The sequence below is a fragment of the Camelus bactrianus genome, chromosome 35 (assembly GCF_048773025.1).
Source record: "Camelus bactrianus isolate YW-2024 breed Bactrian camel chromosome 35, ASM4877302v1, whole genome shotgun sequence".
In the NCBI taxonomy this organism is placed as follows: Eukaryota; Metazoa; Chordata; class Mammalia; order Artiodactyla; family Camelidae; genus Camelus; species Camelus bactrianus.
Window position 1 is genome coordinate 2,165,534 of NC_133573.1, and position 27,982 is coordinate 2,193,515.

Sequence of the window (27,982 nt, forward strand, 5' to 3'; positions counted from 1 at the left end):
GGGAAGGCACGTGCTTCTGGGCTCTTTTAGGTTGGAAGATTTTCATCATGTATTCAATTTCCTTATTGGTTATTGATCTGTTAAGGTTTTCTATTTCTTTTTTATTCTGTGTTCATAGATTGAATCCATACGTTGCCAGGAGGGGGAAAGTGTGGGAAAGGATACAGTGGGAGCTTGAGATTTGCAGATCCTAACTACTATACGTAGAACAGATAAACAACAAGTGTATTCTGTATACCACAGGGAACTATATGCAATATCTTATAGTAACCTGTAATGAAAAAGAATATGGACATGAATATCTGTATGTGTGTGTATGACTGAAGCTTTGTGCTGTACACCGGAAACTGACACAACATTGTAAACTGGCTATACTTCAATTTAAAGAAATAAGAAATGCCTTTAATCCTGAAAAAAAAAGCAGTTGGAGCCTTCTCATAGTGATAGTGCGGTTGTAAACTGCCTTAACTGCTCGGCAGGGCCACTAGGATTGTCTGTCACAGCTGAAGGAGGAGGTTTTAGTCGATAATGACGCATCGGTTCCATTTCTAGGTGTAAATACTGTAAGATTCCTGTCTTTGCAGTCAAGGAGGCATGTACTAGAACTCTTGTAGCAATATTTTTATAGTTAACTTTTGAGTATAAACTAAATGCCAATCAGAGAAATGAGAATAAACACATTGTGTGTGTAGATCAATACAAGATGGGATATTTATGTAATGAAATGAACTTGTTAGAGCCACACGCGTTAGAAATCTCAAAACCCACTGACGGGGGGAAAGCAAGACTTACAAAATTGCATGCAGTATGATGCAATCATACAAAGTCAGAAACAGGTAATATCCTGCTGGGGGAGGTACACATGTGGAGGAAAACTGCACATGCTTCATGGGACTAGCAAATAACCCAGAATTTCATAGTGTGTTCCTCCAGTGGGCAGGGAAGGAAACGTGATCAAAAAACAGCATATCCATGGCTTCAGCGGTGTTTATAAGGTTTTACTTCTTAAATGGTGTGAGGGATACATGGATATTTGCTCCATTATTCTCAATACCTGAAACAGTCTGAATGCCTGAAGTTTTTTATGAAAGCTATAAAAGAAACAAAACATAATCAACTGGGTTTTTTAAAAGACACTTTAATTCTAAGACGAAAATCATAGACATCAGATATCATCACAGCCCACAAGCCCGGATGCATGCCTCAGCCTGGAACAATCTCCACCCAGTCACGACTGTAAACACTGAATGTTAATTTAAGCACAGTTTTCAACATAATGTACTTCTGCTGGGAAGATGGGGAATGGACATCCTCTTGCAGTGAAGAGTTTGTGTAGATCAGCTGATCATCTTCCATAACATGTATCCAGGAATACGAGGCCCAGGCAGAATCAGATGGACATGAAGACGGTTGTCTCTGGGAAGGAAGATTCTGGGGCTGGAAGGGGTGGACAGAAGACAGCTGTTTTGAAAGACAAGCTTTGAAGGACTGTTTGAGTTTTGAACAGTTTTCACTTTTTATTTTTTTCATTTTTAAAAATTTATTTATTGTAGTAAAGTCACAAGGTATTGATTTTTAAATGTGTTTTAAAATAGAAATTTTAAAATAAATGAGTATTATTTCAGTAAAGAGAAATTTTAATTAAAGCAATGAAGACTCTCCTCCGTACAGACCTGAACCTGTAACCTCAGTGGATACCGCAGCTGACACCGACCTGCCCTTCTGGGAGGTGCGTTCGCGCCCCTTCCCGTCTCCGGCTCACCGGCGTCAGCGCATCCACAGTGGGCCAGAAGGCTGATGCCACCTCTGCCACGTGAACCCTGAGCTGCAAAATCCCAAAGCATCCAAGCAAGATTTTTTTTTGAAAAAACTATCATTCTCACCCCCTGAGAAATCCGAACCAAACAGTAAGTATGATGTATATAAAAAAGATGGCGTCCGTAACCATGACGGTCATAGTACCAGCCGTTTGTGGAAAAGCAGAAAACGGAGGTGCAACAAGTCATTAGGCAACCTTGTTTCTCACAGGCTATATCCCCAGTGGGTGTTACAGCCTGTCTTGTTCTGGATGACTCAGGAAAGGGGGTCCCTCAGCCCTGCCACCCAGGGAAATCTGTCTGGTGTCAGCACGGAGCACCTGCAGGGACACCATCACACTCGGGCCAGACGGACTGAGAAACAGAAACGCCTCTTCGGGGAGAAAAGGGAGACGGAGAAACAAGGCTCCGGAAAAGTGTCCTTTGTCACCAGCACACCACGTAACTTCCCAGGCTAAACTGACTTCGACCCTCGAGGGAAACTGTTTTTTCCAATTCTAAAATCCCACCTCCGCTGAAGGCGGTCGTGGCACCATGGGGCTTAAGGAAAAGTCAGCGAGAGCCCTGCATCCAGAATCCCTTCTTGGGCGCAGAGGAAGGCGAGACAATGGTCTGGACTGTAAGAATCGAGAAAATGCTTTCATTCCACTCATCTGCCTGTGAGTGTGCAAGTGTGCGGGGCCGCAGCACAGAGCAGTCTGGTCCTAAACCATCATTTTTACCAAATCCTGCTTCTTCTGTCTCAGAATGACCCTTTTTCCAAGGTGCACATCCGTGGGTTCTTTTCATAGTGAAAGATGAATTCTTTTTTGTTGTTGTTGCTTTTTCTTCACCAACTTGAGACTTTCACACAGTTCACGGCTCATCTGTTGGGTCCTGAGCTGGGCTCTGCCAAAACACGTAAAAACATCACCACAGAGATGACGGCAGTTACCACCACTAATAGTACCTCACATTTCTGAGTACTTACTATATTCTAAGCATGAAACTTAAATTACCTCGGTCGGCACACTGAAAGTCACCTTTCCTGGCTGACTGACCTTGGGCATAAGGCCCTGGAACCTCAGTTTCCTAACCTACCAAAGAAAATGAGGATGACAGTAGTTAGATAACAGCCCTGACTCAGGCCATTGCTGTGAAGACCTGAGTCAGCCAGTGTGCGCGAGGCCCTCGCAGCCGCGCCTGGCCCGTGGAAGGGGCCCTGACGTGTCAGCGGTTGTTGTCACAGGCTGTACAATCCAGATTCACGGCTGTGGGCACCATCTACGCGCTCATAACGTCCAGACCTGGGTCACTGGTCCTCACTTCTCAGCAGAACTTCAAATCCCTCTTTCCAGTTGCTTGATTTCATCTTCACGTGGGTTTTCTAGGCTCTCGCCAGGTTATCATAGCCCACAGCGGGACTCTTGAATTCCTCCCTCCCCAGAGGAAAAGCCCAGCCCCCTGCTAGCAAAGGAGGGTCCACAGAGGACGGTGTTTACGCAGACAGATTGCACGGCCGAGCGGACTGGGTCATCACTTAACCAGCTGTGCGACCTTGGGCAAGCCATTCACTCCCTCAGCACGCCAGCGTCTGCATCTGTGAGGTCGAGAGGTAGTAACGCACCTGCGCAGAGGTGCACTGAGGACTCAACACAGCACGGGTACAGGTGCTTTCAACAGGGTCCGGCACACTCAGGCAACACCAAATGCCCGCCATGTACAATTACCACGATCATCGCGGACGTTCATCATACTCTTCTTACTTAAATCAAACAGCTAGGAGTTGTCTTTGATTCTCTCCCTTACCTTCACACTGACTCCGTCGGCAAATCTTGCTGGCTTTGTTCCAAAACACACCCCAAACCCAGTCACACATGCACTGCGACCATGGCCGTGCTGGGACCGGACCCCATGACCCCAAACCTGACTCCACCATTGCCTCCCAAGAAGTCCTTCTGCAGCCACACTTGTCTGCCTCCTTCCCCCGACCGTCCGTTTGCAGTGTAGGGCAGATCAAATGGCCCTCCTTTGTAAAGCCTTCCAGAACAACCCCTCCACACACCTCCGATGGAGTCCACGCTCGTGCCCTGAGGGTCTGCGGACGCGGCCCCATGCGCCCCGAGCCCAGCTGTGACACTCTGAGTCAGGGTCCCTCATCTTCACACGAACGGGGATGGGGCAAGTGCCCACTGCACAGGCTGCGAGGAAGATGACAGAAGTTCCTGGGGGCAAAATGCTTCGCCTGGTGTCAAACACACACCCCAGTGAGTGTCTGCATGGCGTCTCCTCCCTCTCCTCTTCCTGCCCTGTCACTCCCACCATCACCTGCTCTCTGCACACACTTCTGCTTCTCATCTGCTCTCCCCCAAGTTCACGCTGGCCTTGGGACTCGTAGACTAGTTGTTGCTCCCACCCCGAACGCTCTTCTAGATCCAGGTGCAGACCCTCACGCTCCTGGCTTCTTCGTGTCTCAATGGGCTTGAATGTGCCCACAGACCCCCTCCCCGACCACCCAGCCTGCAGTAGACCGCGCAGCGTGCGGCCTGCACGAGGCCAGGGGTTCCCTCCTCAGTCCGTAGAGGAGACGGTGTCGCTCCCCGTCAAGCAATCCAGTTTTAATTCTCTGGGCAGCGCTTACGACAGTCTAATTTTATACAAAAGACGTGCTCATCAGGTTACTAACCTCATACAGAGGGGGAGAGGGAGGGAGAGCGAGGAAGGAGCCCAAACTCCACAGAAGCCAAGACTCTGCCTGTCCTGTCTTGTCCCCCGATGCACCTTCAAATTCTAGACTAGTGCCTGTTGTGTGCTGAGTGCTTGATAGATCTTTATGTTCTTCTGGCAGCACTTTTTATTTAAGGATACCCTTAAATACTCATGTCAGTTAAGACTCTGCCATTGAATCTGATGTCTTTGGAAAGCTAACGCAACGACAGGGGTAACGACTGTACACATGGTGAAGGTGTTTCCTCGTGTTGCCCGGCGAAGGTGAACGCACCACACAGCGTCAGTGCCGCACACGCGTCATCCTTCTGCCTAGGTGCTTTGTAGAAAGCTTTGATTTAATCCATGAGCTGTATAAAACCTCTCTCTAAACATAGTGTCAACAGACTAATGGATGAACATGTAGCATACTGCTTTCGGGTGTCATTTCATACCTACTTCTCTCTCGGCGGTTCCGGGTCTGCCCCGTAGTCCCCGGGAGGCTGACAAGCCGGGGGGTTTGTGAGGCTGGATTCAGCTGCCAGTTGCTTTCTCTCCCTGCAGATGTGAACCAGCTGAGGTGTGAAGTCTCCCTCATACTTTGGCACGTTACTGAGGTGCTTGGTTGGACGATTACTAAAAAAAAAAATAAGCAGGGAATTAAACTCTGGGACAGCTTGCAGTGCAGCTGGAAACAGCGGTCTCTGATGAGCAAGCTGGACAAACACCGAAATTCAGCCAGGCTCTGAAGAGCGGCCCTGCTCCAGCGGTCCACGGCACTGCCCCTCTGATGTCCTCTCTGAGGTCAGGAGCCGGGACACACTCGAGTCACGTGAATACTGCCTGTCAAGACTGACAGGGAGCTGAGTTTAAAACCACATGCCTACTTGGAAAGGAAATTAAGAGACAGCCTGAAGTGCGTTACAGGAGATTATTATTAATTTGTAAGTGAAACTCCAGCCATTTCAGTCTCAGAATTGTCTTGAGCGATAAGCAGTGATGCTCTGAAGGTACCTGGCACACAGTAAGTGAAGTTTGTGTGTTAATACGAGACCAACAACTACATTGCAAGCATCTCAAAGGGTGCGTAGAAATCAAGACTTAATGGGCTTCTAACCAAAAACAGCTTCGTCTAGGAACGCTTTATAGATTTTTACAGAGATGTTAATGCTTTGTGAATCTCAAGATGGGCCCATACCTTCTGTAAAGGAGGCATTTCCCTACTTTCTATGAGATGGACATCTTTCTCCAACAAGATCCCCTTAGAAAACTTCTCAGCTCTTGGTAACTGCATTCAGAAACAGCCAACCAAAAGGTGCAGATTGCAAGGAAACTGGGTCACACGCACTCACATCCCGGGCACCAAAAGTAGTGAACACAGAACAAACAAAATGCAACCGACATGAGATTTTTAAAAATATATCAGAAACAAGGAGGGCCCTTTTCATCTTTCAGTCACACACGTGACAAGAGTGCGCGCATTTCAGAGTTTTATCAGAGTTAGGAAAGCCTTCTTGGTAAGCCCTTTTTAATTTTTCTTAAAACACTTCCACATGTAAAAATCAGTCTGAAAGCAAGAGTTGAGGACAGTGTGGAACATTCCTTGAATCCATAATACTTTTAAGTTATGAATTTTGACAAGTTTAAATATAAGCAAACACCTAAAAATGTATTGAATAATTTTGTTCCAATTATTTTTGCAGAACATCATTTGGATGATTATGTTTGAAGCTTATTAAAGACAAACTAATGGCACTTTTACTGTCTATACAAATGCAGTCTTCTTCTGAAACCAAAATTTCATAGTAATGCTTTGTCACAGACTTCGTTTCCGAGCTGAAGAGCGAAGATGCTGCTGAAGGGCAGGGAGACAGGTGTCTCCTGTGGACGAGAAGCACCTGCAGAGGTCTCAGATGTGCTGGTCCTGGTTCTCAGAAGCCGTTTCCTCCTCTTTCGAAATTAAGAATTCCTATGACCTGGTTAAGCAAATACCCCGTGGAAGGATAGTTTATATTTCATGAGGAAACGCAGGGGAAAATAATACGCACCTTGTCTTTCTATGACTAATGCAAAAATCTAATCATCGACTCCATTCCGCAGCCCACGCTGGGCTGAAACAGCGCGAGCCTGTCTGCCGGGCAGAAAGGCTTACTGTCCCTCCTGAGAAGCGATTAACTGCGAGGCAGACCCAGGTGAAGCGCAGTTCTGTCTTCTGTTCCCAGTGCAGCCATTTTTCTCCTCTAATCGTGCCCTTCCGCTCAAGCAGGATGAAACCTGGATCTTTGCCTTGAGCACAGGCCGCTTCCCAGACTCAAAGTCTGGGACCCCGTCTGACTGCAGGGGTGAGCTCCCCCCCAGCGGCCCCGAGAGCCGTCAGCCGCGCCGTCCAAGTGCGGGAGAGGGCGGCGGGGGTTTACCCCGCTCCCCAGGCTCCGGGTTGCTCCCTGAGCCGCCTCCTTTACTAACTCAACACACCCTCCTGGACTAGTCAACACTGAAAGTTAACGCGGCCCCGACAGCCCAGAGGCACCCGACCAGCCGGACTCAGAGTGTGGCACGCGCTCCCCCGGCCGGCACGGCCCCGGCTGCCGCTCCCGGGGGCCTGGAAGGAGCAGCTGAGAGCGGAAGGCCCCAGCCAGTTGACCAGAAGGAATCCTCTTCTGCCAAGATGTCTTTCTCTTCTGAAATGGTAACTGGGTTCTAAGAAGTAGAAACGTGTGTTTACTGAGCAGGATTATAGAAGTAAACCTGTTGGTTTTCAACAGGTGGTTCTGCAATAATTGTGCAAAAAAAAAAAAAAAAATCAAAAAACAAAAAAAACCTACACATAGATCTCATGCCTTTCGCAAAAATTAACTCCAGACGGATCATAGAGGTGGAAGACAATGCAGAACAGCAAAGCTTCGGGAAGAGAACATAGGAGAAAACGCAGGTGCCCGTGAGCTTGGCAGTGAGCTCGCTGTCGCACGCTGGGAGGAAAGAGCTGTAAAGCATGCATCTGACAAAGGGCTCGTGTCCAAAATATACAAAGAATCCACACAAAACCCTGCACATGATTGTTGCAGCAGCTTTCTTCCCAGTCACCAAAACCGGGAGCAACCAGGGTGTTCTTCAGCGGGTGAATGGATCAGCTAACTCTGGCCTCCGTGTAGGGAGCACGGCTCAGCTGTAGAGATAACTGAGGTCGCAAGTCATGAAAACACAGGGAGGAGTCTTAAACTCATATGGTGAACAAAAGAGGCCAGTCTGGAAAAGGAGCATGCCATGTTATTTCAATTCAACTGCATTTCAAAAAAGGCAAAACTACAGCAACGGTCAGAAGACCAGCAGGTGCCGTGAGTTGGAGGAAGAGGTGAAGGTCTGAGAAGGTGACCCCCCGGGAACACTCCAGGCCAGTGGAAGGGTTCTGTGTGATAATGTAATTCTAGAACGTGGTGCTTATCAAAGCCCATAGATGTTTACAGCACTAAGTGTGACCTTAATGCGTCTAATTTTTAAAAATTGCTCAGAAGTTTGGCAGATACCAGGATAGAATATGAAATGCGGGGGGGAAGAATCTAACAGTTACAAATGAATGAAACGACTTCAGTGAGGGGGCTGGGGGCAGAGGCACCGACCCCAGTGACTCTGGAAGCGCGCGGGCTGGGTGAGACGGGAGGCCGAGGGAGCGGCCCCTCAGCCCTGGGCTCTCATGGGGGTTTCCCACCGGGCCCGGCTCACAGCTGACACCACCACGCGTGTGCACTAGCGCTGAACGGTGAATCAGTGAGCGGTGGCGGTGGGAGCCAGTGCCCCCACAGGGCCGGAGTCTACAGGTGAGCTGAGGGAGGAGGTTGTAACGATCCACGTGGCAACAGCCCAGAGTCAGAGACATAGGAGTGAAGTCATATTTACCTGAATATAGACACACATGGCCCTGTACACGAATATTTGTAAGTACACGGGCACCAGCAGTTAGTACACAGACATGTTTCCTTCCTCTGTCACCTCGGGGCCCTGGAGCGACAGTGCACAGTGCAGTGAGCACACCTGGTACCCAGCCTGCTTCCGAGTACCATTTTCCGATAAAAGGAACCAGCGATACTTGCAGAAGTTTCTGGTTCTAGGACCGAGGCAGGAAACATAAGATGAGTCGAGTATCCTGAACTGCCATAAAGTAAGGGGCGTCCAGAGTAAACTCAGGGCCAGGGAACATCAAAGACGCAGGAAGCCAGCCTGCAGAGCTCCAACGGCCACAGCTCCCCAACCTGAGCAGAAGCTGTTCAGACTGTTCCCGCTTTTGGATTATAACTCAAAGTGTAAAATGAATATCTGAGTCCATTTTGATAGAAATACATGATTTAATAAATAAATGAGATAGAAGAAACATACCTCCCAGGCAGAATTCCAAGCAATTTACACGGACACCCTGCTCCGGAGGAGGCAGCGCGTCACATCCTGCTACTGAAGGCGCGTCGTGACTTCCCGCCAAAGGGGGAAAGAAAAGAAGAGGAACTCTGCGGCGGACGAACACGACAGACTTGACCTCAGCCAGGTGACGGAGGTCAACGTGACCGTGATTAGTCAGATTGACAGCATGCGCCAGGATGTGAGGTGGCGAAATGGCACCTTACCCTGTGACCGTCCTCCCAAGAGCTGTAACCCTGGGCTAATCATGAGAAAACTAACAGACAAACCCCATTTGAGAAGCAGCCTCCAAAATACCTGACCTGTGCTCCTCAAAACTGTCAAGATCATCTCAACAGGGAAAGTGAGAAACTGTCACAGCCAAGGGTTGCCTAAGGAGACACGACAACCTGGCGTGACGCGGCGTCCTGGATGGGATTCTGGGACAGAAAAAGAACATTAGATGAAAACTGAGAAAATCTGAATAAGATGGTCTTTAGATAACACTAATACATCAGTGTTGATTGGTTCATTGTAATAAATGCACCAAACTTAGGTAGGACATCATTACTAGAGGAAACTGGGTTCCAGGTGCCTGGGAGCCCTCTGTGCTAGCCTCACAGTTTTCCTGCAAATCTGAAACTGCTCTAAAAACAAGTCATTAAAAAATGCCTTGTCATCTACTTACATGTTACTCTAAATTTTATCCCAAGCATTCCATTGTAGTAATAACGATTACTATCCAAAATTCTATTTTGAAATATTATTTATTTTAAGGAGTCAATCATGCCAACTAGTTAATTCATCTTTCTCCCAATTTCTTTTAGGATATCATTTTTAAAAAATCATTTCAAAAGAAAATCTGAAAATGCCACTTATCTGAGGGGTTACCTGCCTCGTATAAATGGAAGAGAATTTCTCAGACCAGCCATATACAAAAGTAAATTTATTAGTGGTTCTCGCTGACTCTGTGTTTCCCATGCTCTAATGCTATCTAGTATTGTTTCACAAATTTAAATGCCAAAATAACATAAAATAGAATAAACTAAAGTACCAGAAGCCTGAGCAAATATTTGAGTTTACTGAATCGGCGCTGCCGTCAGACAAGACCACGTCTGAAGCAGGCCAGCAGACAGCGGCCTGCCCCGCCTCGTCCCGCCTCTGGAGAAGGCACTCCGACCCCTCCGCACGCAGTCAGCCCTCACTCAAGGTCCTGCTTCAAGTCTGAACTCAATCCTTTCTGCTGCTGCTCGGTTTCACTGCTTCCTTTTACTTTTTTCACATAAAGGCACAAAACAGTTACTGGCCATTTCCTGTGTGGCAACCATGCATATGTACATATGAAGATTGTCATTAAATAACCATTCTCTTAGGATTAAATGAGTCTAGTCTCTTTAATCTTTTCAGTTCAAGGCGAATCCCTTTGTCTTCTTGTGGGTGGTTATTATCTGCACATTCTTCTCATTCGCTGTAGTCTTGTCTTCAGTCCGGCACCAAAGATTTACACTTGACAGTGAAGACAACGCATCTGAAAACCCTTGTGTGATCTTGAAGGAAAAATGGTCTGTGAAAAGAATACGGTTACCTAATTTTATCACTGAGGAGGAATTTTACAGAAAGCATTTCCAGTTAGAATTTTAACCTCCCTTTTGCGCATTTGGATACAACAGAGAATGTAAAATCTGGTCAGATGTAACTTTTCAAAGAGCATCTCCTCCATGCGACTGAAGATACAGGCTATTTACTGGGACCCTAGTTCAATGGGTTGGTCGGCCAGTTTATTTCCATATAAAGAAGTCATGGAAAGGAATGCTTGATATCTCTCTCCAGTTGCAGGCACTGAGTTTCCTCGGCGTCTGCAGCCACGCAGCTTTCTGAGCCAGATCTACTGCTTTTGCCCAATGGGAGACACATCCGCCCAACCCTGGGCTCTGCAAGGGTCCTCCCCTTAGGAAGGCTTGCTCACTAGGCCTCCGGGAGGAGAATTAACTCACTGCTTTCCTCCGTGGTCACACACTCTTAGCACAGGCCTGGCATCCCCTATGGACTCAGAATAAACGCAAGTGCTTTTTGAAAAAGGAATTTGCAGGTCACAAATTTGAGGCCTTGGTACCATGGTAGAAGGAATTATTTTTTCATTCCATTTTGTAAATGAGGATTTTTTTTCTGACAGTTACTCTGCTTGTAATTTGGAATTTATTTTAACCGCCTGCAGGCCTTGTGTCCTGGGAGGGTCACCGGAAGTGAAGCTGAGCCTCCCAGGGTCGGCTCTGCATGGGGTCACACTTCGCCAGCTTGCAAAGCCACATTTTAACCTGGTAGTCAAGGCAGTCACTGCTCTAAGCTTTGCCCATCCCTTCCCCTCCCCCACACAAGGCCCGCTGACCCCACACTCCTACCTGCGAGCCCCCCAACCCCGCCAGAGGCCCTGCCTTCCCTCCTCTGCCCCCAGCTCCTCCCCTCCCTTCCTCTCAGCCCTGGAGCAGAGCCTCGGCCTCTCTCAGCAGAGCCTTAGCACCTCACCTTGCAACTGAACACGCCCCCACCTGGTCCACCACCTACTGAGACACCGACTGACACACCAGAGCCAGTGCGGCCGGTGCTGTGATGTGTGTGTGGCTGTTGTGAATGATAAGTATTGCAGCCACATCAGTGCATAAAGGACGCTGCGGCCATCAAGTCATCGCCGCTACTGCCGCCCCGGACGGTGAGCGGAGGGAACTCAGGATGCAGACCAGCAGGTGCCCCAGCATCTGCTGCCACCCCCAGCCATGACCCCTGCGGGGACTCAGGATGTGGAAGATAGGACACTGGCCCTAGAGAGCTCGGTGTGCATCAATGGCGTGATCTCAGTGGGCCCAGACTTGCCCATCCATAGAAGAGGGCTAAATTCCTTAACCTGAGATGTCTGGTTTTCTTCCATTAACAGTAATCTTTTGATGTTCTGACTACCTAGTCTTTGTTGCAAAAACTTCTATATATCCTGACTCCGCCCTTGCCTGGGCGGACAGTCTCTTAGTGGGATTTGAGAGGCTGCCTCCGGGGGCTCGAGTACTCAGAAAGTCTACTGAATAAAGTCTCAACTTTTAGGTTGTGCATCTTATTTCAGTTGACACTGTGAACAACAGAGAAGCAAGCACGGGGCAGGCGGACGTAACACCAAGGGCCCAGGAGCGTGCCTGACCCAACCCGTGAATTAAGGATGTCACCAGCCTCCTCCTGGGCTTGGTTAAAATGCCCAAAGACACGACCCACGTCACAAGGGCCCTGCGGGTCCTCTGAGCATGGCGTCTCCGAGGATGATAATTACCTTCTTCAGTTCTCAAAGGCTGCAGTCGGGGAGAAGCCAAGGAATCGTGTTGGGCCTGGGGAGGAAGTGCTTCAGAACAGCAGTCCCCGGGCCTCTGCTTACCAGCATTTACCTGTAAACCAGATGAAGCTGAGGTCATGTCTTCGGATCTACAAAATGCTCTTGCTAACTCATCAGAGGTAATGGAGATAAATTTGACATTTGTCACAGGAGACATCTGGACACCTAAACTTGTCATAAAGCCTCACCACAAACTTCCTCTTTCAAGAATGTTCCTTTTCGAGAATGATTACCTTTTTTAAAAAAATCGACTCTCCCTCAAATCCTTCCGCACTCGGACCCACTCAGACCAGGATGGGCGAGCCCACACCTCGGGTGAAGCACCAAGCCTGCCGTGAGGGTGCTTGTTAAACGATGTTCGGACTTTGTTAAAGGTATATTCAGGGTTCATCTTTGGATTTTCAGTATATTTGAATCCTCCTGATGGAAGGGACAGATCACCAGTCATGGCTTATTGACAAGATTCTCCATAAGGTGGCCCATGAAGGGAGTTATTGAAAGAAGAACAAACAGCTGTGGCGCCAGCAGCCCAGACCTCTGCTTCGGGGCTGGACTGCAGCTTCAATCTCACACCTCGAGAAGCCTGGTCAGCAGAAAGGAAGCCAGTGCGGCAGCTTGGTCACATCCCCGCTCTCAGGAGCTGCGTGTGGGACTGTGGCGCGCGTGGCAGGAGCCCTGCTTTAGAAATGCAGGCCACTTCTGTGCAGAGGACCAAAGTGGTAACAGGGAGCACCGCCCGAATCAGACTTACATCTTTTGACAAAGAGACTGCACTTTTCAAACTGTGCTAAGGCGTCCTCTTAAGGGCATCTAAACCACCTGTCTTCTGCTGCTCTGCTGCCTGTCACAGAGGGTCCTCTGACTCAATTTCCATTTTATAAATAGAAAGGGCATAACAAATATATTTTGCCTAAAGAAAAATATTAATGAGATAAATAACCCGAATTTTGGTAAAGTGTCAGCCCAGATTTGTTCATCACTGTCAGTTTGAGTCAGTCACGCAGGAATCTGAAGTTAGGAACAGCTTGAGGCTGTTGCTAAATTGGGGTCATAAAGGATGTGTTCCCACTCAGGGTCTATATTTCCAAGTAAAGAAGCAGGATGAATTCCTCTATGCTGTAGAAAAGAAAGGCTGAACATTACCTGGAGGAAGCTCCCCGTTTGTGCTTTGCTTTAGCTGCACCCACCGCCCCTCCCTCCCTGGCCTCCACTGCCTCCGGAAGTAACTACCCTGCTCCACAGACAGAAAGCCCCGTGGTGACCTCACCCTGAGCCCAGTCGCTCCGTCTGGAGTCCTGGATCTCCCAGGTGACTGTGAGACAGATAGCGAGTCGCTGAACTTCCCTGTGCCTCAGCTAGTGTTGCCTGTAAAATGGAGACAGTACTAACGACCTCAGCGCCTTTGTAAGAAACAGTGAAGTGTGCAGTGCTCAAGGGAACACCCAGCACGCGGGTCAGTAAAGGTGAGCGATGCTAATAGAAACACCCCAAGCATTTTCTCTAAGCCTCATTTACAGAACACAGCGCTCACACCCTGGGTTTCAGGTCTGACCATCTCAGACATTGTGAGGGACCATGTGGAGAGTGTCTTTAAAGCCATCCAGCCTTGTGCCTAAAATTACGTTTTTCATGAAACAAACCACCTCGCGTTTGCTCCTGGCAGTGAAAAGTCTTCATGGTAAGATTTTTCACAAATCTACAGAACCTGCCACATGTTTATGAAATACATGATTTATAATATATTTATTAACCTTTGTATCTAAAATATTTTAATAATATTTTTGTTTTACTATTTGGGAACATTGTCTCTTGATCAGTATATTCAACGTAAGTATCTTTTTTTTGCTTGAACTTTTTTAATATTTAATTCTATTTTCAGTATCTTTAAAAGATTTTTTATTATTGAAGAGTAGTCATTTCACAACGTGTCAATTTCTGTTGTACAGCATAATGTTTCAGTGATACATAAACATACGTATATTCCTTTTCACAGTCTTTTTCGTTATAGGTTACTACAAGGTCCTGAATATGGTTCCCTGTGTTACACAGTAGGACTTTGCTGTTTATCTATTTTATACACAGTAATTAGTATCTGCAGATTCCAAACTCAGTACCAGAACACTCAGCATATACATCTTTTAACGGTTACTAACACAACCCGATTTCTTGCTCACATGACCCATTTAAGGAAGCAATGGGATGGATGCCTGAGCACATGTATTCCCTGGTGATAAGGGGCGGTTTGGACCTGGAAAGATTTCTGCCATGGTGCTCTGGGGATCTTCTCCCAGAAGGCATCAGAACTGTGTAGGAGAAATCCCACACATCTCAGGAAATAGAATAATCCTTACTTGCACTATAAATAATTTTATCTTTGGGGAATAGGAGTTTACTTTTAATTTAGAGTGAATTAAGCAGCATAATACAGGCTAGCCTGCCATTGAAGGAACAAGATTCAGTGACAACTGTCAATTAGATTTGATTTTTAAAATTATCATCATCTTAGTTTACACTGTAGTTATATGAGTAATTGTGTTAATTCTCACTGATTTACTCTAAAGTTTCAGTTAGGTCACTGAATAATAATTTACCAGTATTCAGACGACTAAATATTATTTTTAACTTGGTTTAAAACTTATGGGGGGGGCAGGATTTTCTTTTTTTTTTTTTTCTTTTGGTTTTAACTCATTCTTCCCCTGAGTTCTCCCACATGTTTTCAGGCTCCGCTGATGAACAGCACTCTTCCTAGGAATGTGGCACTTTGCACACAGAGCAACCACAGTACTATCATCCATTCCTTCAGAGGAAACAGGACAAACACGAAACACAAGGGTAAACACTCAGATGTTTGGTTGGTATTCGACAGGTGTTAACAATGACTTCAAATGAGAGCCTTTTAATTAGCAAAACTCATTTTGTTGAGGGCAAGTTAGGCTTTTTATCAATTAAAAAATCCTTCTTTTTGAATAATAATGAAAATTTAGCCCAGTACTTGACTGTCCCCAAAGAGATGACAACAGGAAAAAACCCACTAACCCCAGAAAAGAAGAAACATAAGCCAATGTTTACACCCCTTCCACAATTCTCCCAAGAAGAACTCTAGTGTATTTCTTGCAGGGAGGTTGAAACTTAGAACTCTAAATAGAGTAGCAAAAATAGACAGGAAATATGGAAACTAAGATCGACCTGCGATTAAAAGGAGTTTGTGAAAAAGAAAATGCACGTACTGAGAACTTCTTTAAATTTTATTTTCAAGGTTAAACTTGCCACATGTTGTGGAATTGGTATCTGGTATTGATATATTGATATATTATTTCAGGTCATTTCCACCTTTTTCTATAATAAAACCGATCAAGAAATCAAGAAGGGAGAAATTCTCAGTTCTAAATGAGCTTTATATTTGCCAACATTAGCCACACTTAAATAATCAAAATAACTTAAGAAACAAAGAACGACTCCTGTTAGGGGTCAGCTGTCCTCGTCTGCCAGCTCGCATGGAGAAAACAGGTCAGGGCTGTGGGCAGATGCCCCAGGTGAGAGCTACTTAGTACAGGGTTTTGGTTTAGAAATAAACAAAAAGGAGAAATTACAGAGTTAAATTGCCACATACACTAAACATGTAACATTCTTCCTACGGATGATAAGATTAATTTCTAAAGCTGAGGTACTTCCTTCAGATGTACTCCTTCCTATTCCTCACAATCTGGAGGCAGGTAGGACCTCCTGGCTTTTTCGCACAGAGGGTTAGGGTGAACGGGACCCTGAGTTCTGGACTCTCACACTGATACTCACACACACTCCCGACCACACGGATATTTTGTCATATGCCTGGGATTTTGATTAGTATACTTTTAAAATACAAACCTGAAATTATATTATTTTTAGCTATCTCCAGTAAAAAGCCACCACAGAGTCAATACTAAAAGGAGAGGAGGCAGGCTCAGCTGCGTTAGCGCCCACTGGAGGCAAGAGCCCCAGGAAGGAAGGGATGGGTCCAGGCTCTTCATCTCCTGGACACGGTGAGTCTGAGCCTTGGGACCAGGCTCACCCTCCCAGGTCCTCCAGCTCTGAATCTGGACCCTTGGCCCATCGTCTGAGATCCTTCCTGCTCTCAACTGTCAGGATTATTTGAAACTAATCCTTATGGCTTCTGTAGTCAGGCCGAAAACCTAAGATTAAATGCCAAGGACAAGACCATCAAGAAACAAACTATTTAAACTCCCCTTTTGAGACTCTCGGGCTCTGACACCCCTAGGATATGCCCAGCCCATGGAGACAAGCCAGTTGCTATGGCTGAGTAGACACTTTTACAAGGTAACCATTAATTCATCCATAAAATATTTATTGAGATTCAGCCAAATATAAAACATGGTCGCAGATGCTAAGGCAGAGGAAGGTGTGAGCCGCAGTCCCTCCCAGGAGCTGCTGACGGCGCGCGCAGGGATCTGAGACAAGCACGCCTCGGAAGAGGAAGCGCAGCGTCGCACAATTAGGAGATACGACGAGCGGCGGTGGTACCGCGGCGGTCCCAGGCGTCCTGCTTCCCACCGGTTAATCATCCCACTGCACTATCTACAAATAACCATGCTGGACGTGCCCTTCAGGATGGTCACTTTTTTAAGAGACCGGGATGAAACCAATTAAACGGGCAGTGACTGAGAAATTCACAGTCCAGGGCTCCTGTAGACCAGCCTGCCCGAGCACGCACGGCAACCCGTGAGAAGGATACCGAGTGCTCCAGCTCCAGCTGAAAACGCACAGCTGTGCCTGTAGGAAGAGGAGGCACGAAACCAGGTCAGGAGTCAGAGCAGCACGTCACACACGAGCACCAGTCTTCCCTCCAGTCGCGAAGGCCCCTTTCCACGGAGCCGCCTGCTTCCAGACGGAACCTGTCCCAGTTGCAAACATGTCCTAAATGACCTGCGCAGCCCGACCTGATTAGACGAACAGGCAAGTTCTGTGGAAATGGAGGAGGAATATGTTTGCCAACGTTCTCGATTTCACTGCGTGTGGCCGCTAGCTCACGGAGTCGTCACCGAAATAGTGAAGCGTTCACCTTTATCCTCCTCTCCCCTCTGCCCTACCCCCAGCACGGACCTCGAGGGCCGGGGCAGAAGGCCAGCTCGCAGGAGACGAGGAGGCGGAGCACGGCTGGGAGGCAGAGGCAGGGCGAGCCTGGCCGCAGGGACTGCAGACGGATGTGGGACTTTGCCCCCTGGGACGCGGAGCTCCCAGGGGCCCGGGGAGAGGCTGTGGAGGCCGCCGGCGAGCGTCTGTCCAGCACCTCTCAGCCCCGGGGAGGACGCTCGCCTGGGGCAGGTCCACAGGGGACAAGGGGAGCAGCACGGTGGGGAGCCTGAACCTGGAGGGGACCCCAGGCAGGGAGCACAGAGCAGCTCAGAGCCACTTCAGAAGCAGACGGCACCGCAGGTGCGGGCTTGGGGGTTCCATGCCACGCCCCCTCCCTTCGCCCAGTCCCCTCTGAGGAAAGAGGCACCGCGCCGGTGTGGGAGGTGGCGGCCCCACCTTCCCGCCACTTAATGCCCTGAGCACCCAAATTCAGCTCGAGTGCACGATCGAGTCACTCTCGTATTTAATAGAAAGATTTTTTTAAAAGTCACAACAATACAGCCCTTTGTCTTCATCCGCTTCCACCGTGTCTGTTTCTCAGGAGGATTTGAAACTGAAATGTCAAAATATCCTGAGAAATAGGACGTCCCTTATGTTTCTGACCCCATGGGATCAAAAGTAAGAAATCCGAGAGTCATCATGTTTACAGACCAATTCTCAAAAAAAGGAGATTAAGTATTTGATGTTCTGAATCCCTTTTCAAACTGAGCCACATTACTTCCATTTTTGAAATCATAAACTTGGGAGGGTTTCCTAGTTATTGTTGGCACTATTCACGTGTTAAGTTGTACAACCAGCTCTCTTCGAGGGCTTTACGCCCGTTTGTTTTCCACGGTGACCAACCGCACTTCAAATAGGTTGGATTTTGACAAATACGCAAGTGTCTGGTGTAATGGTTTTAAGAAAGCCTGCGTTATCATCATTGCTCTATGTAATTAATCTTCCCGATTAAGTTTACATCCAGAAATATTTACTTCCACAGAGAATGTAAACAGTGCTAATAACTGAGTGTCAGGAGGAAGAGTTTTTGGTGGAATAGTTCTGGAAGACAACGACATTCTGCAGGCATAAATCCCTTGAAACTAACAACGCACAATAGATGTAAATTCTCGAAGTGTCAAAGAATTATCCTCCAATAACATCATGCTATGAGGCATAAATAGCAAAAGGGTGAGCAAATCCAATTTCCCTATAAAAATCTTAGGAGGTCATTTTCCACAGGCACTTTTTCATGATAAAGATTTGGAGTGGTTTACAAACACACACAAAGACCAAAACTACATTAAAGCTAGATTAAGAAGACAGCAAATAAGTAACATGGGGCACTCCCGGGATGGTCACAGCCGTCCTCGTCCGCTCTGGGGCCTGTGGAAGGCAGTCTCTGCAGCCCCTGGCTGAGTGCAGGCCACGGAAATGGCCCGAGCCCTTCCTGGTGGGGGCGAGGGACGTCCCACGTGGGATTCCTGGGGTCCTCTCCTCCCGGCCACAGCAGCTGCCAGCGACAAGGGGTGGAGACCACATCCCCTGGGACATAGGACAGAACAGGGCTACACAGGGGTTTTGTCTTTTCTGCTAAAGCCACGGAAATTTCAGGGATTTTGTTACAATATAACCTAGCCTATCTGAACAAATGCCATTGGTGACTAATTTGAAAAGAAAAAAAAACACAAACCCCCCCCCAAATTTTGTTCATCAAAAGGCATAGATAAGAGAGATTAACAATGACATCAAGCCTAAACTAAGTAATTATTAACAAAATGTTATGAAAATATTAGGTTGTATTTTTTGAGTGGTTGTATCTATTCACTGCTCTGCATGCACTGTCTCACTTAATCCAGATGTGGGATGTGGAGTTTAAAAGGATTAGATAATTTACACACTTTCTAAGAAACAGAGCGGGACTTAACTGAGTGAGCCTGGCCCCGGGCTGTGCTTGGGACTGAAATCCCGAAGGAGGATGTCTTCAGGGGCATCAGCTGGTAAAGCTACCATGACTCAGCAGGAGAAAGACATCTCTTCCTAGTTCTGAGTAGACTAGAATTTGGCACCTGAATCTTTAAATAAGGAACATAACAAACAATGTATTTGATTGTGAAAATTAATTTTAAAAACCCCATAGGCTATGGAATTTGATAGGTTTAGGTTTGGATCCTGGAACAACCACTCTTCCTGAGAGATATTTGGGAAAAAACAAAATGTTCCTCTTACTCAGGTGAATGTAGTGTCACATGGAATCCAGTGGTCCCTGGAGGTGCTTCTTCATCCGTTTGTTTTGTTTTGTTTTTTACTTTTTTTTTTTCCAAATAGCAGCTAACATATTTTAACTAATAGCACTCTGAAGTCATTTCAAACTTAAAGAGTTGAAAAATGCCATTCACTGAGATTTATCAATTGTTGACACATTGAGATTCATCAATTTTACCACATTGGCTTTCTCTCTCTCTCTGTCACTCCCCTCCCTCTATGAGTGCACTCAGAGTTGGGCCTCGCCCTTGCTGCCTACTCTGGTCTCCATCTCTACGTGCCTGTCTGAACCAGCTCCTGCCACTAAAGAGGCAGTAACAATGATGTGAAAACCTATAGCAGATTACAAAAGAGCATAAAGAGAAAGGACTCAAAGCATATCAGTACAGAAATCCATCAATTCATGAAGGAAGGCAGCAAGAGAAGAAGAAAGGAACCAAGAACTCCAAAACAGCCAGAAAACAGTAAGATGGCATTTGTAAGTCTTTACCTATCAATAACTACTCTAAATGTAAATGGATTAAATTCTCCAGTCAAGAGATGCAGAGTGACTGGATGGATTAAAAACCGAAAACCAACTGTATGCTGCCTACAAGGGACACACTTCAGCTTTAAGGACACACATGGACACAAAATGAGGGGACAGTAAAAGATACCCCATGCAAATGGAAACTAAAGGAGGATGGGGTAGCTATGCTTATATCAAAGCAGATTTAATCCAAAAAGTGTAATAAGAGACAAAGGAGGTCATTATATAATGAAAAGGGGTCCATTCATCATGAAGACATAGCAATCAAATATATAAGCACCCAACACCTTAGCTCTTAAATGTATTCAGCAAAAACTAACAGATCTGAAGGGGGAAATAGAAAGATATATATAACAGTAGGCGACTGCAAAACCCCACTTTGAGCAGCGCATAGACATTCAAACCGAAAATCAACGAGAAAAGACTGGACATGAATCATACTTTACACCAAACGGACCTAGCAGACGTACGCAGGACATTCCAAATAGCAACAGCAGAGTCCCCATCCTCTCAGGAGCACATGGAACGTTCTCCATGGCAGAGCATATGACAGGTCAAAAACCAGTCTTAGCAAATTTAAGAAGACTGAAGTCATACCAAGGGTCTTTTCCAACCACAATGGTATGAAACTAGAAATCAGTAACAGGAAGAAAGCTGGAAATTCACAAATTTGTGGAAATTAAGCAATTTTGCATTGCTTTGGGTTTTTCAGATAAGTGAAAGGAGCAGCAAGAGGTTATGAAAATCCCTAGTTAGTAGGGGAACCAGAAACCTGGGAGCTTTCAGATTTATCTTAAGGATCAGGTAAACTCAGTGTATGATAATTAGCCTTCAGCCATGAGCATGCCTGCAAGACACAGATCTCCTAACTAAAAACGGTGAGGAAAGTTTTTATGTTGGGGTCCATGGACACTTAGGAGCTTGGGGCGTTCCATCAGCGAGCCAGGAGTGCCCTCAAATTGCAGAAAAACATGTTTTGGGAGAAGCTCCACAGCATGTATTAAATTTGCAAAGTAGCCCAAGTTGAGTTAAATTTCAGTGATGTGGTGTGGCCAGAATCGTGTGGCCACAGGTGTGGCCAACCACTCCCCTCATTGACCATGACTGCTCCATTTTCACGTCTCTGACAGCTGACCTCTTCCACCTGCCAGGCTCTGTGTCACTCTGTCCCCAGGAAGTTCCTGGTCCCTGGCTGTTGTACACACGTCACCGTTACCTTGTCTTTGCCGGGGTTCTGGGCTCTGGAGGATTATCCGTCCGTGATCTAATTTCCCATTTCCTGCCCATCCAGACCTACATCCGACTGGCAAACCCTACCCTGCAGCAAGAAGATTCCTGTTCTGTGACTTGTTACAAATGTTTGTGGCAGTTTTGGTAACAGGCATCCTCAAGATCCCTAGAGACATTTTGAAGTACTTACAGAAAGCCTTGAAACATGTTTCACAAAAATATTAGACAAATGGCTGTAATTTAGTTTTAAATCTCTAAACAGATACATTAAAAATAAAGTTAATATGCTCTCTGTTATTAAGTGGGTAACTCCAAAATGAATGCACTCTTGGATCGTTTCCATAATTGACTGGGTCACATATCTATATACTTTTCAAATAATGGGGAAGTTGTCATTGTTTATGTATGGAATTTGCACGGATCAAGTACTGGAATGCTGAAGAGCAGAGCAAAGAAAATGACTTTGTTCTTCTTGAGTTTCTTTGCAATGACTAGTGTTTGATTAAATTAAAATGCCAAGCAAGAGAGCAGTGGAAATTCAAAGATTCACTGGGAGAAACGAAGCATTTTCCATGGGAGATCAAGAATTATGCAATATAATTAAAACACTTTATTAAGAAGAAGACACTCGTTCTAAGAACTTGCCTAGTAACACAATTATGACTGCAGGCTTCAGACACACTAACACTTGACTGGCTCGGTAACTGTTTTTGCTGGGGGCACAGTAAAAATCTTAATTTAATTTTCTCACTACTTTCAGGGTCAGATATCCCCAGCAGGCACGAGGGCATCTGCCCACTGACCTGCACTTTTCAGAGCAATCTGAAGGAGCTGATAACGAGAAATCCACCGAGCATTGATTCTGACCCTCCACACTCCCCCTGGCAGTGCATTTAAGTTCCAGCCATAAAAATCTGAACTTCTGTGAGGGGACTGACATCCTGAGAACTGTGCCAGCTGGAAGGAAGACAGAGTCAAGTTTGATGGAGGAAGGGTGGAGTGAAAAGCCGTGCGTAAACGGTCAGCCATTTGCAGACACTTCCAGTTTATGAGACATTTCGACGTAGATCACCCTGTTTGACACTCCCCGCCCGCGCTGTGACCAAAAGAGTCGAGGATCCTTAGCCTTTTCTTCAGATTAAATGTCTTCCCTAATTAGTGTATGAACGAGGAATGTCAGGGGTCGTGGTATACTGCAACTGCCCTGCCCAAAATGGGGCGACACCCCCAACTGCTGCTCTGGTGCCATTTCCACCGCTTCCAACAACTGCTTCCAACCATGAGCGGCAGCCAGTGGTGTTACCAGACGCCCCTGTTGACAATCTGAGCTTGGAAGTGCGGAGGCTTCTCGCGCGGCAGACAGCCTGCCCTGTAGCTGGTCCTCTGCTTTGCCGTCTCGGGGGAGGAACCTGTTTTTGGGGAAGCACCATGGACAGACCTCACCACTGAGGGTCCACGTGTGTCCTCACAGCTGTGCCAAGAGCCAAAGGAAGTGAGGGCACAGGAGCCGTTACAGGGGCTGCTCACGTTTACTTCTCTGGGTTGTGGCTTTCTTGTATTTAAAACAAGGAATGAGGACAAAATAAATCTCCAAGATCTATGCCAGCTCACATACAAAATGTTGACAGTTTGGTACAAATATCTGTAAGTCAATCAGTCTTACAAAACGTACTCCTGGGGCCACTGGAGAGTCTTTAGAAGTTCCCTGAATGTGGACTTTCACTGCCAAAGAACATTTCTCTCCAAACTCACATGTCCACCATCCCAGAGCCATTACCGCAGAATCAGAGCCCTACCTATAAATGACTCAGAAAAATGAGCAGCGTGTGCAAACGCCCCTTCCTTCCTTCGTCTCCTCACCTTTGGAACCCCTGGTGCTACAGCCAAAAAAGCCATTCCAGGTGGGCAGAAAGCTTTAGAGAAATTGGAAGTTCAGAAGTAAAGAAAGGAACGAGACTGTGAAAAAGGAAATGCCGTGTGGAGCTGACCAGGGACAGGTGCACAGAATGAGCTGACCTTCCCCGGCCCAAAAATATCTTTCCCCAACTGTGCGCGGAGTTTTGACTTCACTTTGGCTCGCTGGCTGAGATCGCCTCACTGAGACATGCTTTTTTGGATAATAAGCATTTTTTTTTTTTTAATGCAACTAACTCTAGGGGAGTTCAGAGACGGTCAAGCCCTTCATGCGTTGGTGTGAGTGGGTTCAATCGGGTTGCTTGCCTCCTGAGAGCCAGCTGAGAGCCAGCAGCCTGAGTTAACCGGAGTTCTGAGGGGCTGGAGAGGAAAGGCAGGTCATTTGGGAATGGCTAACTTCAGCGAATGTGGGTGGAGAAGTTTGGAAGTCTGTAAATTAGGGCACTGGAAAATGGAGCAGCTGCAGAAAGGTCCTGCTCGAGAAAGAGGGGCTGGACCCCCGGCAGCTGCGGCATGCTCCGGAGGGCGGCGGAGTGCTATCTCCTGTGCAGCAAGGAACCTGAGGCTCAGAGACGGAAGGGGATGTGCCGGGGGTCAGGCTGAGTTATTGCCACCATTTCATGCCCCGCTGTCCTCCTTCTTACCCTGCTTTCTGCTTTCTTACCCTTCCCCTCTTCACGGCCACCAGGACTTAAATGTATGTGGCAATGTAGAAAAAAAGTCCTTCAGCTGCAATTTCTGTGACCTAACGTGGAAGAAAATACGTTTGGGGTTCCACGTGGCTGACTGAGCTGTTGAGGTACAGTCGTTCTTAAGCTGAGTAATTCCCACGTTTTCCATTTTTCTTCCCCAGCGACATAAATAAATTGATGAGAACTGAAGAAATAGTTCCTTATTGGTAATCTCAATTGTTACATCTCATTATGGTTGGTGTTGGCTTGTGGTCCTGCTGGACTACAGACTCCTCAAGCAGAGACTCTCCTGCACCAGCCCTGCTAGGGATTCAGTAAATTTGTGAATGCATAGACGAACGTGAATGAATAAAACCTAATCAAATTAAACCTCCTCACTGATATATGTATGTGCTTAATTGTCAGACCAGACACCACAGGAGACCGCAGGCTGGCCCTGGCCCTGGCCCTGGCTCTGGCTGCCAATAAAGCTCAGTCAAAAGCAGCTGTGGGCACTGTAACTCACGAGGCTTAGGGTGGACAGTCTGGACCTGAATGTGTTTGACATCTCACTGGATTTGTATCTCCGGTCTTTTTGTTTTTTTGGTTTTTAGTCTTTGCTTTCCCAAGAGTTTCTTTTGACCATAGAGTTGAGAAGAATGGAATAATTCTGGGAACAAAAATGAAGAGTTAAACTTGGAATTTTAAGAACATAGATAATTTCAGATCAGAGAAACATGTAGAAGAAACATTGTATCATGAATTATGAATTAAAAAAAATGAAACAGTCACATTCAGCCAGGTAGCTGAGGTGCTGATGAAACAGTACAATTTGAGAATTTGGGGAACAAAAGCTTAAATCTTCTGTTTCCGTGATCGGCCTTTGGTCCGGTCTTTGCACCCCAGCCCCAGCGGGAGGAGGCTGACCGCAAGGTGATGGTAGCTCTTTTGTCAGCTGGCTTATCTGAAGCAGCAGCTCAGAAGCCTGACTTATTAATGAGGAAATGACTGCAGTGACATCGTATTTCCAGGGCGTGATTTACACGTGGGTTACAAGACAAAAGTGATTTAAACCACAACCCCCCAGCCTGAGGAAGGGGCAAAGGTGCAGCATCAGAACGCAGGAACTGGGGGCAGGTGAGGGGGCCCCAGAACCGGGCAGCGGCCTCCTCCCATCAGGATGACCCAGTGAGGCAGCATCGGGCAGAAGCAGTGACCCCGGGGGCGGGTGTGGGGCGGGCGGCTGTGCGCCCCTCAGAGCCAGGGCACAGGAGGAAGACAAGCGGGGGAGGTCGCGAAGTTCCCGGCGATCACTTCCCCGCTCACAGGCGGGGGTCTGAGCTGCGCCGCGGGTTGTTCAGGTGCCCGGCACCTACTAACCAGCGGTCGGACTTCCTCTGGAAATGTGGAGCCTTGGCCAAAGTTTGCCCACAGAATTGGCAACGTAAGCTTTTACTCCTAAAAAGTTCTAAGACGTATCACTTAAATCAACTCCTCAGCTAATGCTACTGCGATGACTGCCATGTGACTGGATTTTTTTAATTCATGATTTAAGATTCAATGCACCTGCTACAAGGTGTTCTGATTCTGAAATTTTCGATGCCCTTAAAATTCCAAATAAATCTCCCCCTTTGCCCCAGCAACGTCCTTCCCTGGAAGCACGCCGTCACGCGCACGTACATTTCACCTCCCGTCACAATCCGTTGCCCTTACAGTCACTCCCAAGGCGAATCTGCCATAACCTCGCTATGTATAACTCTCCCATCATCGTTTCAGCCCAGAAAATTCCGGTCACAGTTGCCTCTGCGGATCTAAATCAGGTTATGGCAATGTGACAGCTCATTCAATATCCTGTAACTCCCCAGCCTCTGGCCATCAACTCCCATTCACAAATTCATATTTTATAGAAAGCTTTAAGTGAAAGCTTAGATTAGGCAAAGATTGTACTTTGGTCCAGATACCTGCTGGGATTTAGATTCTCCGTGGAGGGAGCTGACTAAATTCTAAACAGCAATTAAACATACACACAGCTACTTAAAAGTTTGGATTTTTCAGGGAAGGCAGCCCGATTGAATACAAGGACAGTCAGTCTGGAACTTGAATCCGTGGATTTCAGCCTTCAGACTTACCTTCTAACAACACGGCTGTGGCCCAGTTCTTTGGGTCCAGGAATAAAATTTCCATGTCAAGACGTTGAGGTGGATCATACTTTTGAGAATCTTGGAATAGCCGGTCATTGAAGGGCAGCATGGGCGGACAGCTGAGCGGACACGCGACGTCTGAATCAATAGCTTTGCCTTTAAACCACTGAAAGGCCGTGTGACCTCGGGCCAGCCACTCTCTTAGTCCTCACCGTCCCCATCGTGAAGCAGGGGTTAGGAGAAGGGGGCCACTGGGTCCCAGCCCACAGTCCCGTGTTGAGGGACTTTTCCACGTGTGTTCAGTGGCCAAGTCCGGTGGGAAAGTCCTGAAGAGACAGGCTCTGCACTTAATTCCCCTTGAGAAGCCGGCTCACACCAGTCGTGGTTTATTTCTCCGTCTCTTTGGCAGTGTGTTTACAAGCTGCTATCCTTGCCTTCCTTATCTTAACACCAAATGGATACAAACTATTACAGTTTTTTCCCTTTTAGGGGAGGAACGAGGCAGGCTTCCAGTCTGGAAAGCACGTCTAGCCAGCCACGTGTGAACGCGACTTCCTAGATGTATCCAAAGGAAGCCCAAGTCGACAGAACTTCTTCTAAACTTTTAAAATCCTCACTTGTGAAATCAGTTTCCCCCAGGAAGACATCAAGCGAGGAAGACGCCGGTGTGGTGGGAGGAGCCCCACTAAACTGTCGACACTTGAGTTCCAGCCCCACCTCCTGGGTAAGAGGACTCGGGTCTGTGTCACTCGGCTTCCCAAGCAGAGGTGATCTTACATGTTCCTTCCTGCTCGAAGATTCTGTTGCTCTGGAAAATAAACTCCCCCTCATTTCCGCCTTGATTCTTAGTCAACTCACGCGGTAAAAATGGGTGTCAGGTACACAGAAAGCTGTCCACAAGGACCTGTTGAATACGGAATAAGTGGGGCGGACTTGCCCGCTGGTCTCTCCGGCGCTCAGCCTCCTCGTGGCCACTGGGGAAGAGCAGCAGATTTCAGCAGGAAAGTGTGCGGTTGCTCTTCCTGGTGACTCCCCACCGAGGCACCTACGAGCTCACATTTTAGGAGCATATCCGCCTCCACGAGTTCCGGCGCCGGCCGTGTTGCCAGCTGGACAGAACACCTTTTGGAAAATTGCGCTACGTCTGTTGCACCAGCAGAGGATGTGCTCTGCGGCTCTGCCCTCCTGCTGAGAGATTCCAGGAAGCTAGTACTGTCCAGGGCTGTCCAAGAAAAACTGTCCAAACCAGGACAGAAGCCAAAGAAATCTCAGCTCTCAGAAGCGGTGCTCTCCATGATCCGGCGAGAAGGCGATCTCTCAAGGGGCCAGCAGCCGCTGCTCTATCTGGGGAGAGCTGCTGACCGGCTGTATGAGCTTGGGCAAGTCGCTTCGTTTCTTATTTGTAACATCAGGAGCTTAAACCAGGCCCCTTTCCAGCTCTAAAACTCTGCAGCTCGGAGTCTAAGGACTCATGCCTTCTTGGAGATGAAGTTTAATCCTGTCGTAGACTGGCTTGTTATTACGATACAGTCCGTTCACATATAACCCAAACAAAACCCGGTCTCCCACAGCCCAAAACAATGTCAAGAACCAGCGTGATTTACATGGGAATGAGACCTTGCCTTGGGCTTCAGCACCCCCGCGCGTCCCCCCGGAGCGCCCTGGCGTGTCCTCCACCCTGTGCGCCTGAGCAGTAAATCTTCAGGATGTGAGATCAGTGCCTGGTCAGATAAATAAATGAATCAACGTTCGGCAAATGCCGTAAATCGTCAGCTTCCCTCTCCTCAGTCTCCCTTCCTCAGCCAAATTCCTATGGAAACAAACAAACAGAAAAGCCAAAAGAGAGAGGAAGGCAGAAAGTATTT

The 27,982-nt window shown here is 47.2% G+C and overlaps 1 long non-coding RNA gene across 3 annotated transcripts; it reads right to left on the reverse strand.

Moving 5' to 3' along the window:
• Window positions 1-1,127: 1,127 nt before the first annotated feature.
• On the reverse strand, window positions 1,128-27,957 carry LOC123616064 (uncharacterized). 3 transcript variants are annotated; one of them, XR_012504212.1, is made up of 4 exons: window positions 26,106-27,957; window positions 12,199-12,310; window positions 4,962-5,138; window positions 1,128-2,705 (listed from the first exon to the last, which is right to left on the reverse strand). It is a non-coding gene; the product is annotated as an uncharacterized LOC123616064 (long non-coding RNA). The 3 variants fall into 3 exon arrangements; XR_006723916.2 differs by having other exon boundaries at window positions 4,958-5,138; XR_012504211.1 differs by lacking the exon at window positions 12,199-12,310 and having other exon boundaries at window positions 4,958-5,138.
• Window positions 27,958-27,982: the final 25 nt, after the last annotated feature.